The sequence below is a fragment of the Phascolarctos cinereus genome, unplaced genomic scaffold (genome assembly GCF_003287225.1).
Source record: "Phascolarctos cinereus isolate Bilbo 61053 unplaced genomic scaffold, phaCin_HiC Scaffold_4;HRSCAF=312, whole genome shotgun sequence".
In the NCBI taxonomy this organism is placed as follows: Eukaryota; Metazoa; Chordata; class Mammalia; order Diprotodontia; family Phascolarctidae; genus Phascolarctos; species Phascolarctos cinereus.
In genome coordinates this window covers 254106453-254122947 of record NW_027555847.1, presented here as the reverse complement: position 1 = coordinate 254122947, position 16495 = coordinate 254106453, and the positions used below count along the sequence as shown (strand labels likewise).

The 16495-nt window shown below is 38.0% G+C and overlaps 1 protein-coding gene across 1 annotated transcript in view; it reads right to left on the bottom strand.

Moving 5' to 3' along the window:
* The window catches only part of AOPEP (aminopeptidase O (putative)), a 498190-nt gene that overhangs the window by 83538 nt on the left and 398157 nt on the right, over positions 1-16495 (bottom strand).

The window sequence follows — 16495 nt, the reverse complement described above, 5'->3', positions numbered from 1 at the left end:
CAACTAGAAAGCACGAAATGGTTTGAAATGTCAACCAGAGCAGATAATAAAATTAAAATGCCACAGAAGAGGGAAAACATCCTACTCATAAACTTTTTCAAAATTCAATTAAACTCCTTTGAAGTGAAAACTATTCACATCTTAATAAAAGCCAGAAAACAGCAGACGAATTGGGTAACACAGCAAATACCTTACAAATCTGGGGTTTCAGTTTCGATGCAGTATCTAAAGTAGAGGAGTAGCTAAAGAGTTACTGAACAGGGTGCCAGCTCTTATAATATTCACATTGTAACCTCAAAGAAAATATATCAATAACAAAGTGTGGGGTAAACGGAAAGAACACTGAACAGATGGTCAAAAGGCCCGGGGTCTAGTTGTAGATCTGTGGTCAACCAGCTTTTGACTTCCTCTCTCTGGATGTCAGTTTCCACAAATGCACAACATATATGTGTATAAAAGAAGAGGGTGGACTCCATGAAGTCTGTGGTCTTTTCCAGCTTTAAAAATCTCTCTTTAAGACTAAGTTGGAGTTGCACCCATTTAATTGTGAAATGGGTTTCATGATGAATCAGGCTCAAAGGAGTGGGAAGAATTCAGGTGTGATTATTTTCATTTTATAGATCAATAGGCACAAAGTAAAAGCTGGAAACAGGATTAATCTACAAATCCTCACTCTTGGTCCTGTGCTCAGTCTAGGAGATCAGGCTGACTCTCTTACCTGTATAAAAGTTCATTTGGATGGGAAAGGGGTGGTGGGAGGGTTACTTTTCAAACTGATTTAACCTGAGTTGAATCTGTGTCAATGGTAGAACCTGGAATACAATCCTGGGGTTCTAAATTCCAATCCTTTCCTTTTAATTACATTATTATCCTTTCATGAAAAGCAATGAATAAATCTTTTACAAACAACTGAATTAATCTAAAATTAAGGGGCAAAAAACCTGAATGAACCACTTTTGAACTCCTAAAGCAGTCATTACAATCATGACAATGAAAACATGAAATCCTACTCCTGTCTCCTCTTCCAGCAATTACTTTACTTAAATTTAATTGAAAAGTTAGAAAGAACCTTGGAGTTGATCTAGCATAACCTCTTTCCTTTACAACTGGGGAATCTTTGGGGAAGTGCCCTACTTAAGGTCACAGCTATTTGAAAACAGAGGGACAACACTGAAAAGAACAATTATAGTAAAATCAGTAAATAAAGTAAGTTAACTTATACAGAAACATGCCACCAATTCAACATATGATAACACACACACACACACACACACACACACACACAGAATGCTTCACAGGTTACAAACCACTTTATATACAAGACAACATTTGATCCCTCATGGCAGCCCTGTGAGGAAGATCACCATGATTTTCCCAACCATATTAATTACAAAGTTGAGGCTCACAGAGTTTAAGATGACTTGCCCAAGGTCACACGGTTGTAAATGACAAAGCTGTGACTTGAACCCAAGTCTAGTGTTATTTCCATCACCACACAGACTGTTCAAGTTTAGCTTTCTCAGTTCTCAAATCAAGGTTTAAATACATTGAGCAGAGAATTCTATAAAGTCTTCTGATATAATTCTTGAACTTAGCTCTCAGGATAAGCAGGTATTAGAAATGGTACAATAGACATGAAGACAGATTATCCCAAGTAAAGTCAAAAGGCAGTTGATTTAGCATTGATTATATGGTAATAGGAGACTCAGGCAACATAAATACAGGAGGTCTAGAAATAGCCCCAAATTAAGTTCAACCTCTCTCCTTCAACAAATCTTTTTGACATTAACCACCAGAAAGAAAGCAAATTGAATGAATCCTCCTTCTCTTTACCTCTGGTGGACATCCTAAAAAAAAACCCAATTAAATAATCAAAGGAAGGGTATCACCAAAAAAGGGAGGACTTGTGTTAACTAACAGTTCAGACATATTATTACCAAGCCCTAAAATTGCTCAAAGCTATCCTCTAGTCAGGTATCTGATTAATTAGTTAGTGGTGCAGATCTGATAATGTTACCTTCCTTATTCAATAAACTCCAGTGGCTCCCTATTACCTCCAGGATCAAATATAAAATTTTCTGTCATTCAAAGCCCTTAACAATCTGGCTCCTTTCTACACTACACATTTTACATCCCTTACAGCACTGGCCTCCTTGCTGTTTCTCACACAAAATAACCCAGCTCCAGACTCTGGGCATCTTTATTGGCTGTTCCCCATGCCTGCAATTCTCTTCATTCTCATCTCCATCTCCTGGCCTCCTGGGCTTCCTTTAAATCTCAGCTAAAATCCCATCTTCTCTTAGAAGCCTTTCTTGATCCCCTTTAATGCTAGTGTCTCCCCTCTACTGATTAAGCCCAAATAATCCTGTACATAACTTGTTTGTCCATAGTTATTTTCATATCACTTCTCCCATTAGACTGTGAGTTTACAGTAGGAATTTTTTTCCCCCTTTCTTTGTATCCCTAGCACTCAGCAATGTGCTTGGTACGTCATAGGCACTTGTGCCTTATACACTATGCACCTATGCTCAATGACTGGCTGGCATTAGGTGGTCAGAAATCATGATGAGTAGATAGCTCAAAAAGTGAACCATAGTGCACAAAAAAGAAATGGAACTCCAACGTTAGGGCCCCAAGTAACATCACAGTGTTGACAAAATACAAGCTTTGGAAATAAACTTATGACTACCAACACATACAGGTACAAAAAGGGAAAGGGTCAGAGAGATTAACCAATAAGGCAATTTTTTATATCTTTTATGCAAGTAGTATATGTGAGATGTACAGAATAAACATATGGCAAGGCCCGGATCACTGCAGTCAGCCTCCTAAATGTGATCAATTGACTCAACTAAGCAGCAACTTCTCCCCAAATTATTAAAGAATTCTTAATTGTCTGGACTATATCAGATGGACAGACAACTCACAGAGCTTGTCCATCAATATTTTTATCTTGGTCAGATACAAAAATTGACAAGGAGCTGGGCCCCAAAATGGACAGGAGAAGAGCATACAGGATTGCTTCTGAGACTCCACATGGTTCATTCAATGATTCCAGATATGTTCCTGAAGCTAAGGAAAATCTTTTTTTAACACTAGAAGGACTGGAATTTAAGAATATATCGAAGGATCAAGTGGGGTTTGATGCAGGGTGTTTTCTTCATTTTTTTTTTAATCCATAAGGCAAAGAAAATAGAGTCAGGATGAAAATTTTTATTTCAAAGCAAAGGTATAATACATTTTTGCACCAATTGACTTGCTAGGTTCTTGTAATGTTTAATACCAAAATTCTCTCAGTGATGTTGTATGGCTGAAAAAACTTGGAAAAATAACCTCCAAAGAACTGAAGTTGAGGGAGGAACATAGTAGGCACCATGTGTCTGAAACACATTAAAACTGTGGAATTACACAGAAGAGTTGATGTAAAGGATGTATTCAGAGAAATGTATGACTGGAAAAGACAAGGGCTAGTCAGACATAAAGCTAGGACAAGGGATAACAGACAATTTGTATGATCCATTGGTCTCCACATAAAGTCAAGGAAATACAAGGAAAGCATCCAGTACATTAAGCAGACTCCTTCAGGGCAAATTTATGGGGAAGCATGGATACAAGGAATATGCAGGAGGAGTAGACATGAATGGATTAAGGGATACATTGTTTGAAGGAATACCACAGATAAGGTGAAAATTTCAGTGTAAAGTCACAAGCCATGAACATCCTGATCCTCATTCCTGATTGTATTTATTTCTTCCATTTAAGTTAATAAAAAGTGATGATAATAATGGTAATTCCTTACATTTTCATAAAGCTCATATGAATGGTTAAGACGACATAATTATTCCCATACACAGACAAAAAATAAGCATCAGAGGGGTCAAGAAGTTTGCCCAAGGTCACAGAGCTAGGACTTAAAGCCAAGTCTTCTAACTAAATTCCAAGGGTCTTTTCACCACTGTTGAGCTATTCTCAGACCATTAACATCTTATATCTTTTATTTCCATGAAACCATCTGGTAATGGGAAGATTTTGAGCCAATGTAGTAGATGCACAATGAAAGAAGCTAAGCCCTAAAACAATTGTTAAATTATATATTATTGACACATAAATTGACACATTGGTAATGACAGTCACATGCCAGTAATATTAATAGCATTTCAAGGTTTGCAAAGCACTTCACAGACACCTTCTCCACATACAACTTTCTGAATTAGGTATTATAGGAAGTATTATCTCATTTTTACAGATGAGGAAACTGGCTCAGAGAGGTCACGTAATTTGGCTACGGTCATGTTATTTCCTTTAAATATCTCTAGCAGACAAACCTTGCAAACACTGCTGGATGCTGTCCTGAAATTCATCATCTTACCTAAACATGGAACCATTAATTTCAAAGAGGTATAATACCCAAAGGTACACTCAGAAAATCTGTTCTTTCATTTAGCAATGGCTTTCAATAAACGCTTGTCAAGTGCATCATTGTGTTTGTGACTTGGGGAGAAACAAAAGTCATAAGAATTTCTCCTCCTAAAGGATCTTATCCTATAGTTGAGGAATTAGACACACATGATACTACAAGCTCACGAGAGTTGCTAAATAAAATGCCATATTCAGCCTAATGAAGGTCATTACCAGTTGTGGTGACTGAGGACAGTTTCAGAGAAGAGATGGCATTTGAGGTAGAGTTTAAATAATGGGCACTTTCAACAGGCGAAAGGGGGAAAGAAAGGCATTCCAGGCAAAGTAGTTAGTATAAGCAAGGATATGGTGGCAGGTTAGTAATGTAAGTTCATCTTTACGGAAGAAAGAATAATCTAATTTGGTTGAAGTATAGCTTATATGGAGGGAAAAGATATGAGATAATGCTGAAAAGACCAATTAGAGTCAGATTCTAGAGGGCTCAATGTCTGGCAAAGGAATTAAAACCGTATCAGGGATGATAGGGAATCACTAAAAATTTTAAGTGATATGACCAGAACTATGACTAAAAAAGATTATTTGACAGTGAGTATATATTGCAGCAGTGACAGAATCACCTTTTTACATAAAAAAGTACCAAAATGCCACAGATACAGAGCCTAGTCAGAAGATAACAGAATTTACTATAGAAAAGAACCTTAGGGATCATTGACTTCAACCCTCCACACTCATAAATAGGAGAATATATTGTTTAGTCAACGTGTACTGAGCACTGTTATAATACCAAAGTATTTCCAGGTTTCTCTGATAAGTAGTTTTGCAAGTTTAAAAACGTCAAGGGTTAAACCTACTTCTTAAAACAATGATAAAAAGGCCGCTTGATTTGTAATAATGAAAAAACAGAAACAAATATTTATGTTCCAACAACTGAGGATTGACTGATGATACAGTATGTCAATGTAATTCAATATGACTGACCCCCAAAAATAATAAATATGAAGGACGCCAAGAAAGATGGAAACACCCATACGAAGATCCCTTCACAAAGTGAATAAAACAACTAGAGTGACTACCATCAGCAACAAAGCTTTTTAATTATACAGATGGAAAAGAGAGAAATTTATATCTTACTTCAAGTAAAATGTGAATAGTTCAGCCATTGTGGTTATATGGAAGATATTATTTCTCATTTTGCTTGTTTTCATTTGTAAAGAATGTCATAATTTATAATTTAAAAAACACAGAAAAGTTATTGATTTGCCCATAGAACTGTTGAATACAATCTAGAATACAATCCCAAAGAGTTAAATTTGTGCTTCAATTTTAACTCTAAATTTCCTGACATCAGACTATTGGTATTATGTGGATGCAGAATTTGGCTATTTAATTTCCTCCTTAAAGATCATAAGACAAACCAAGAGAGAAAACAAATAAATCTGCCATTTACTTATTATGGAGTTCAAACCAGGTCAATAGCCCTATTAGAGTGTAACTGAGTTCAGCTTACTTATTAATATACTTTGACAGCACATGCTGTAACTATGGCTGTAAATGAAGGAAGATGCTAGAAGCGGCTCTTAGCAGTACCCCTTCTAATATGAATCTCTGTCTACAAGAATGGGTTATGTTAACCGAAGGTGACATTTTCATCTCTGTTAGAGGGGACGGGGAATAAAGAAAAGACTAGAAACTTCAAAGTGTCTTATTTTTCTTTACACACCTAAAAACTAACACAAAACCCACTGCTGCCAATGGAAACATGGCAGGTGAGGAATAAAACAACACACATTTGAACAATTTTATTATTTTACAGCTGATCAACAGTGTCAGTGTTGTTTTCACCCAGAAAGGGCTAAACCAGTTCTTGTATAGGATGACCTAACCCTGACCCTCTGACCTGGTCTCACCACATTCTCATCATTTCCTATCGACAAAACATCCAATAAGCTACAATGGAAGGAGTTCCAGCCTCTGAGTCAAATGATGGGTTCAAAATCATAGCTGTGCCCCTTGGGCAGAAGTCATGGCACTTTTCTCCTTCCTCTGGGATGCAGTTTCTTTATCTTTAAAATGCTAAGGGAAGAAGAAGGTGTAGGAGTAAGTGACTCCTATGGTCCCTCTTCCAGCTCTAAAATCTGTGACTCCTGTGAATTTACCAGGCCAACAGTCACATATTCTAACTATAGCAACTGCTGTGTCAGTGTGTGCTCTTCCCTACCCCCTCCCCCATCTTTATGCAGATATATAACCATAATGGGCCAGTGTTATTGTCCACTGGACATTTCCTTTACTTCCTATTACTTCTGTTTTCATATATGCCACAGCAACCATTGCTGGTGTCCTATAAATACAAAATTCTGCATACCATCCTACCCACATGCTGAATGACCACAATGTATCCATTACAAGTACTCAACTAGCTGTAGAATGATGCTCTGAAGGAGGAAGGGATATAAAATTGCTCCTGCACTCTGTCAGGAGAGAAGTGAAGAGATAAGCTATCTATATCTATATCCCTTGTTTGTACATGGCTATTTTGTCTCCATTAGATTATGAGCTCCTTGATGGCAGAGACTGTTTCCACCTTTCTTTGCACCCCCAACCGTGTATAGTACTTGCCACACAGTAAATGATTCCTAGATTGCCGATTTGACTGACTACCATGGCAGCAAGCTTTCCATTTGCCAGTTACATCTGGAGGTTTCATCATGGAGAAATGTCAGGCATGCTATCTCTAGAAAAGAGGATTTTTTAAGATAAATGTATGTTCTCCATGATTTTCTAACTGGGAAATTTTAAAAAAATAAACAAAAACAATTTTAAGTATCAATCTGACAAAAGGCTTATAATTACTTTGAGATTAAACTACTGGGTAAAATCTACCCTTTAAAAAGGACATTATGGAAAGTACGTGTTTAAAACAACTGAAAAACTTTTATTCCTTCCTTGTTTTTCTTCTCTTAAGTATTTTTTCCACTGGCCTGACCTCCTTTATGGAAAGTAATCATGAAAAGTACATTCCCAGGTAATTCTTCTCTCTACTGACCCTCCCCCTTTTGAAATCAACTGTATCCACCTTCTGAAACCTGGCAAACTTTTGGTTACACCTGTGGCCTTCTATGCTTAGGCCCACATTATAAAAATCTAATTTTCTTTTCCGGACCTTCTGGTCAATCAGCATCCATGAAGGATAGCAAGGATTGTTTAGTATTTCATAATAGTAAGAGGCAACTTGGTATAGTGGATAGAGGCTGCTTCAAATCAGGAACACCTAGGTTCGAGTCCAATCTTGGATATATTCCAGGAAACTCTCTCTAAGATTATTAATTAGCAGAACATAGGCTGATTGACAATGATAGAGGGAATATCCTCACCAGGAGTTCCCTGAACAGAAGAAATAACAGATCTAACTGTATTTCTCTCAACTCTCCTATGTCTTAAAAGTAACTGTAATGTTTACAAAACAGTACAGGTTAGAGCACTTTATGGAGTGAAATAAGGAAGAAATGTTTGAGATCTTTATTTTAATTAACATTGCCAGTCACGACACTTTAGTAAATAGTTGTAAGAATAGACAGGGAATAACAAAAACCATTCACATTTATATAGGGCTTTGTGGTTTATAATACATGTAACCCCTGTCTCAAAGCCCATATCAGTCAGTGATGTGAGAACTAGGCCTATCAGACCAGTCATTTGGCTAAGTTATGATGTTACAAGTAAATCTGAAGATATACTTATACACATGTCTTTAGGTCACATATACTTTCCTTATGACAACAGTATGAGGTGGAAATGTACCAGCCCCATTTTACAGATGACAAAACAGAGGCTCAGAGAGGGTACATCACACAATTAGTGAGAGTTGGAGTCAGACTTTGAGCCCAAGTCTTTCCTAACTTTAAGTCAAAAGCCTTCTTCTATTACACCACCAAGCCTCTCCAATAGGGACTGTCATAAGACTAATGAAAGTTGCCAGGGGTGGGCCCAGGGCCAACAGCACAATCTCCTTCTTTGTTTCTGCTCTACTTTTCCTCCTCCTTTCTTTCTGCCCCTTGTCTCAGAGCTAAATATCAGGGGGAAGAGTGGGCCTTATTGGGAAAAAAAGTCGAGAAATTTGAATAAATTCTAGAACTACAGGAAGGATAAAACATCTGATGTAAAAAAGGAGAGAGAGAGAGGTGGAGGAGGAGACAGACAGGGGCTGCCTCTGCCCGAGGCACCCCTAAGCAGCTTTAGCCATTACACCATGAGGAAAAAGGAGAAGAGGACCCCATAACTCCACTATCAAGACTATGTGTCTGTGTGCAGTGTTGTATCGGTTGTGCTATGGAGATGGGACCTAGTGAATTGTATGCTTTCATTTTCTGCCTCTTCCTCATCCCCTCCAGTTTTCTCTCCAGGGAAAGATAAATCTATTTTTATCAATCATTGTTCATTAAAAGTCTTTTTGCTTTCTGTTTTGCAATTTGCTTTAAAAGAACTGGTTTTTCTAAGACCAAATGGTTGTTGTTACTGTATAGATTTGTGTATGTGTGCATCCTTGGAGGTCACACTGTTACAAAAGGTTGGGGCTGATGTACTCAGGAAGAGAGAGGTTTTCATAACTTCTGGGAACATTTAAAACATTAGGGCTTATAGGTAGGCAGAAAAGAGATTTTACTGATTCATATTTTATACCCTCTCAAAATCAAAGAATGACTAAGTGAATCCAGACCAAAAGAAACCTAGACCCAACTGAGCCTTTCTCTCTGGGGGGAATGATTGGCGATAACTCTCTTGAGGTCAGTTGTTTCAGGCTCCTTCTGTCCTTTGTCCTTCCCATACGGGTTTAAAGAAATCTTTAGCCTAAGAGGAATGGAGCAGACAGAGTAGACGAAAGAGAAAGTTATTATGACAAGGAGATCTGGGAGTACAGGGTGCTGCCCACATGAGGGCGGGTAGACAAGAGGGAGTAAACTAGTCGTCCTGCTCAACAACCTTTCATCCCCTACTCTACATACTTGCAGAAACAAAAACAGCCGCTGTGAGAAAGTATTCAACGTTTTTCTACCAAAATTGATTCATGATGATATAAACATTTGAATACGCTGATGACATTCTAAGAAGTCTTCTTAATAATTTATAACAAATTACTCAGAGTAGATACAAATTTACCCTCAGTGCCTAAGTGACTCTTGTAATAAGTCAAGTGCCTACAGAAGGCCCATTAACTCTTTTAGTTCATAATAAAGCCATAAATAACCTGAGGCAGGAAAATAGTTAACGTATATCAAGTACTGACTTGAGGTTGAAAAATTCAGGCCTCCTAAAAGAATGTTGTATAGTGAATAAATAGAATAGTATAGTTAAAAGTTAGGAAGATTCACCTCTGATGTTGACAGCTGGGTAAACAGAACAATGGAAAGGGCACTGACTTCGGAATCAGGATCTGAGTTCAAACTACGACTCTAACACTTACGGTCTTATGTGACTTGGCGCAACATACAACCTCCCTGGGTGGGTTTCAATTTCCATACCTGCAAAATGAGGAGACTAGACTTCGATGAACACTAGGGTCCATTTCTGCTCTAGCTCTATGGGCCTATTTACTTGCTATGTGACCACAGAAAAGTCACTCTCCTCACCTATTACATAGGGGTAAAAATGCTTTTAAATATCCATCTTGCCCAAAGGAGATAATTTACACGCAGCATTTGGCAAGCTTTAAAGTGCTAAATAAATGTCAGCTATGATAATGCAAAGTCTATTTTAATGATGATTAATATTAAAAGAGCTACAGAATTTACAAGCAACTTTGGGAAAGAACTCTTACAGCTGACTTTTTGCAAGCTTACTGGAATTCTACAAAGCCTGGGACATCAGAAGGCATTCTGCCGCTGGCTACTGAGACCTTCTGCAAATTGGGTTAACATTACAAAAGAGTAGAACACCCGAATCAAAGATATAGGACGAAGATTTCAGCTAAATCCCTTTGGCACAGGCCTACTGGAATTGTACAACTGAATAAATACAACATGTATCTGCATGTGGCAGTGCAGGGCATCCCACACCCACCAGCTTCCCGGAGTCAGTCTGACTGCCTGGGAGACAGCTGTACCATAGGGAGTGGGCTGAGAACACAACACGCAGAAATAACAAAGCTGCCTGGGCCTGACTTAATGCTAAGGGCACCTCAGCTTGTCTGCAGATTCAAAGGTAATGTTATAACCACATGCCTACATACCTAGAATCAACTGTATTTTCCCCCCAACCAGGATGCAGTCCCATGGCTCATATTCCTATGAAGCCATTTCTTCCTCTGGGGAGAGAACAGATGATGGCCTAAGTAGCCATTAGGACTGAAAACAGTCCTAAAAAAGCTTACCATAAAGAAGACTTTAACACTATTTTGGAGCAGAGAAAACTATGGGCCCTTAATAGTCTTAGTCAAATTCTAAGATGGAAAAGATTCAATTCATAAACAGTTGAGGATAGGGACAGCCCCTGTGGCTTCCTCCCAAGTTCTCTGTAATAAGTAGTTGATGGGATACTCATGTGTAGGGTCGGGGAAAGGAAAAAAAAACCCAGAATATAAATGATTGTATAATTGCAATTCTGTAATTTCAATTGTACATCAATATAGCTTTTGTTAACATACTGCTTAGTAGAAACTTGCTTCAGATACAAAATGATCTCTGCATCTAAACATTTCTATTGTACTGAAATACAAGTTCCCCTTTCAAAACTGTTATTGCTAACCTTATATTAAAATTTGCTGTAATAAATGGCTTGAAAAAAAGAGCTGGTACCTTAAGATGTGCCCTCTTAAATTCTCTTCCTTGTGCTTAGCCTTAAATATAAATTTGTGTGCCCAACCCTTCAACAACAAAGTATTAGGTGAGAATAATAGCTATTTTGAAATTCATATGTACCCATTCTCTATTTTTTCCTATTCCCATATTTTATTATTTCAAAATAGGTCAGGAACAAAAGGTCTAGATAACTAGAACTACATGTTCAAAATCCACAATTACCATCATTATTTTTTTTTCTTTACCCTTTCAAAAGATTTACACACAAAAATTCAGTCTTGTTGAAACAAGTTAAGATTTCCTCTCCGCCATTATCTCCAACTTAAATCAAGGTTGTAGCAACACAATTCAAGGCTTCATCCTGAAATAACAAATCTAAATTTAAGCAATACCAAACAAAACTTTTGAAAATTAAGTTATTCTCTGCCATAGTCTGTTGGTGTCTCTGTCATGCTAACTTCATAGTTCCAGCTGTTCTCAGCTTTTCTACTGACACTACTGCTAGAATGGCCCATGGTAACAATGTCTTTGCATATCTATATCTATATCTATATATATACACACACACACATATATATATGGCAATTTTTAGGTAGGCAACAGCATCAGAAAGAATGAGTCAGTAACATGCAAACAGTGCCAGGGCTTGGAAATAACAATTGAAGCCTCAAACCAAAGGTAATCCATGTTCGCAGAGACACTGATCTCTCATCTTCTGATAAATGCCTTCAGACAGCAACATAAAGGATATATACATAAAATATGCATGATGAAATTATACATATACTTGAACATCATCAAGATATTTCTATCAGTACTACTGTCAATGGATTTCATGTAAATAGCAATTTTTTAAACCAATTTATAAGGGCAATATAGCTGATGTTTCCCCATGCCATCGGACACAGGAGACCTGGGTTTAAATCCTAGCTTTCTAACACTTTTTAAGGCAAGTCCCTTCACCTCTCTGAATCTCAGTTTCCTTAACCTGTGAAACAGGAGGAATGACACTTATACCACCTACCACTTAGGACTGGGCAAGAAAAGTGCTTTGAAAACCTTTAAGCTCTAGAGAAAACATCATGACTATGACCATCACTGCCACTATCATGACTAGACCCCATTGTTGCTTCTGCTCTCTTCCGCAATATATTCTGAAAACCCACAGCATGGAAGGATTGTGTGACATACATAGCAGAAAAGAGGCTTGCCCTCAGTATTCTCTGGTACCTAACTCTCATGTGATAAACGGTAGTAAAAGCCTAAGTGTGGATTCAGGAACCATCTACTCCAACCCATACAGGAAAAAAAAATTCTCTATTCTTTTAATACACCAAGTGATCATTCTTCCTCTGTTTGAAGACTTCCAATGAGGGGAATCCACCACCTCCCAAAGCAGCCTATTTCATTTTTGGATCGCTCTAGGAGTAAGGAAGTCATTTCAACCCCATACACTCTCCCTACCCTCAAGACACAATTTACCTCTTTGCACTTCTATCCACTGCTCTGAGCTGGGGGTCAAAGAGAAAAAGTATGATGCCTCCTCCACATAAAAACCTTTAAAACACTTTACATATCAATGCTTTAACATATATTTTGATACATAAACAGGCTTTCATTTACAAATAATAATAACAATGATAATAATCTGATACTGTTTCCCTAAGCCAGTCTTCCTCTCTGCTCCTGCCTATATTTTAAAATAAACACAGTTCTGCATCACTAAATCTTTCATACAGACCAGGTAGAATTATTAGTTATGTAAATAATGGCATTTGGAGAGGGGCATGGGGGTGGCGAGGGGGGAAGGTCATAAGGAAAGGAAATTACAACTACAGAAAAACAAACATTTCCAAAATTAAAGGATATCAAAGAATGTACATATGTGATGAGGAAAAGAATAACAGGGTGGTGGCAGGAGGTGAAATTTATAAAAAATGTTAAAGGGGGTAGAATGGAATGACCATTAATATGGCACCATTTATATGGGCCAATCACTGTACTAAGCACTTTACAAATATTACACAAGTGATGTTGCTATCCCCATTTTTACAGCTGAGTAACATGAAACAAACAGGTTAAGTGACTTGCCCAGGGTCACCCAGTTAGTAAATCTCTAAGGCTGGATTTGAACTTAAGGCTTCCTGACTCCAGCCCAAAACTTCTAGTCCACTGCACCATCTAGTTCCCTTAAAAAAGAAACATGTTTGCTTTTCTTTAAAATATAAACTGAGAGAAAGAACAACCTTCTGTGAGAGCCCCTTTAATTCTTCCAAATATAAGATGCCTGGTAATCTGGTCACATTCGTTGCTTAACAAGGAAAACATACATGAGAACGTTTTCCTGTGACAGCTGGTTTTGACTGTGGCATGCTTCACAAAAACTTCATGCCTTTTAACTTAGGACACTGATTTAATATGAAAGCCAGGATTTCAGCTTCAACCCACGGAGGTAGCCACACAGTGGCTTTTCTCTTCCATCTTTGCCAATTCTTCAGAATCAGCAGAATAAAAACTCCCTTAAATCCACTCCCCCCTGCCCCAAGAGCCAACTAAGTCAAGATGTTTGTAATAATAAACTCCATCATCTGGGGAAAAGCGACTTTCACAGTCTTAGTTTCTAGGCTATCACAGACATCCATGTAAGGGTATCTTGAGCTAATCCACATTTTCTGATTATCCTCCTTCCTCTAATCTCTCCATTTTAGCAACAAATACAACAAATGCCTCAAAGCATTTCCTCTTCTCTAGAACTAAAGGTTGGCCTTTCCTCAGATTATTTTGTAGTGTCACCTCAGAGTAGGACAAACTTGACCTTGGGAGTAGAAAAAAAGCTGACTGGGCATTAAGAGACTCAGGTCCTCCTTCCAGCCCTGTAACGATTAGCTGCTTGAATCATGCTAACCCCCTCCCCCCCCACCCATTCAGTGGCTCCCTATTGCCTCCAGAATCAAACATGAAATCATCAGTTTGGCTTTTAACCAAACCCTTCCTACCCCCACCTTTCCAGTCTTCTTACATGTTAGTCCCCTCTGTGTACCCTTCAATACAGCATCGTAGGTTTCCTTGCTATTTCTCACACAAGACCCTCCCATCTCTAGGATCCAGACGTTTTCACTGGCTGCCCCCCAAGCCCAAAATGCTTTCCCTCTTCCTCTCTCACTCCTGCCTTCCTTCAAGCTAAATCTTAACTCCTACAAAAAGACTTTCCCAATACCCCCTTAATGCTAGTGCCCTTCCTTTTTGCTTATCACTGATTTATCCTATGGATATCTTGCTTTGTACATAGTTATCTCTCTGATTACACTGTGAGCTCCTTGAGATTAGCAACCGGTGATTAGCAAGTTGGTTTTGCCTTTCTTTGTATCCCTAGCAGACACAAAGCAGATTGCCTGGCATGCAGTAGATGCTTAATAAATGCTTGTTTAATTGAATTATAACCTGACACGTGACTGCTTGGGATATGCCTGCCTAGAAAATTTTCAGCTCTTTTAAGTAGCCATTTGTTAATTGCACAATTTCTATTTCACATAATTCCATATATAACTGATCAAAACATATTTTCTAAAACTTCCATGACTTCTAAGCTTATCTGAGATTTGATTATTTGAGGTAAAGCTGCTATTTGATACCAAGATCAGACTGCCACACGTTCAAAATGCTGGAGTCACCTAAGACTTACACACTCAACTGGTTCACAAAATGGCTATTTCAGAGAAGACAGCTATTGCACAGTAAACTGCCAGGGCTTGTATGTGTCACAAAAAACCATATGCAGTATAACCCCATTTAACAGAAGGGTTACGGAGCTCTACGAAGCCTTTGCCCACCCCAGTGCAGTAAAACCTGAGTACAGCTGGCATTAGGGGTTAAAACAGCACTACACTAAAAGTAAACTTTAAATAGACAAAGTTTGGGCAAAGGCAGCAAGAGTAATAACTTAGTAAATGCAACACATGAATAAGGATTGAGCATACTGAAGGGGAAGATGGCAAAGTGCCTGGGACTAAAACTAGAACACTGTTTGTGTACTTAAGGCTGAAGACTAGAGATGGTAAACACTTTTTTTTTAAATAGCTGGAAAGAACACTGAAAAAAGGCAGTAACCTACAAGACAAGTATACAAATAGAAAACTCATAAAACTGATACTACTACATCAACAGCTAGCCAAAGAACTGTTGTGTGAGGAAAACCAGGTTGACTCAAATCTAAAAATAATTCTAAAAAATGCTTCTGGTCTCTCAAACGGACAAGTGAAAACAAAAGAGAAAAGATTTTACTGTATCTGTACGACCTCTATACACAATCTTCTTTAAAAAAAGAAAGAAGAAAAGGAAGAGAAGAAGAAAGAAAAGAAAACCACCACAGTATAACATTCTTTAAACAGATTACAATGTAGAACTTTTCTATTTTTTGCCTCTTCAAACGGATTACAATACAGAACTTTTACATAAGATGGGGGTTGGAACACAATCATCACAAATATGATTTGTTTTTTACCATCTGTCTAACACTAGCATTAAAGCAGAAAAAGAACTAGGTTTCACAATGCAAAATGCTAGAGGGAGTTAGAATGGACAGCCTAAAATACTTTTTTTTTTAAAGCATCCCTAGACATACAAAAATAATGCCACAGTGACAGAAAAATTTCTCAGTAAACGAAAAATTAAGAAACAAAGCAACGTCTGGTTGCTAAAGCCTAAAACAGGGTGTGGACATTCCAGGGTACAGTGACTCACTTATGTATCTTGGGCAAAGTCATTTAGACTTTTCTGTTTCCTGGGCTTCTGTTTCCTGACGTGCAAAATAGTAACAAAGGAGGATTTTGACCTTAATTGATCTAAGACAACTAGAGATCCTCTCAAGAAGTAAGAGCTAAAAGTCTAGGTGAAAGGATTTAACTTTGAATGAAGAGTATGAGAGCGCATGTTGGGGGATACTAGACCCTACCTATTAGATCTCTTAGAGCTACTAAGAATAACAAACTACTATCAACGTGACTTCAACTCCACAAGCACTTTACAGACTCTCTGTATGCAACACGTTGTCTGACAAAGACCAAAATAACATACTCACTTGCCCTCAAGCAGCTTCCATTTTTTACTTGGGTGACAACATGCACACAGAGTAGTAAGGGCAAAGTATATACAGAATAAATACAAGGCGATTTCTGGGGGTGAGCCTCCAAAAAACTAGGAGGAATCAGGAATGGTCTTAGGTAGGGTGGGATGGCAACTTGTTCAGTCATTTCAGTTGTATCTCAGCCTTTGTGATCCATTTG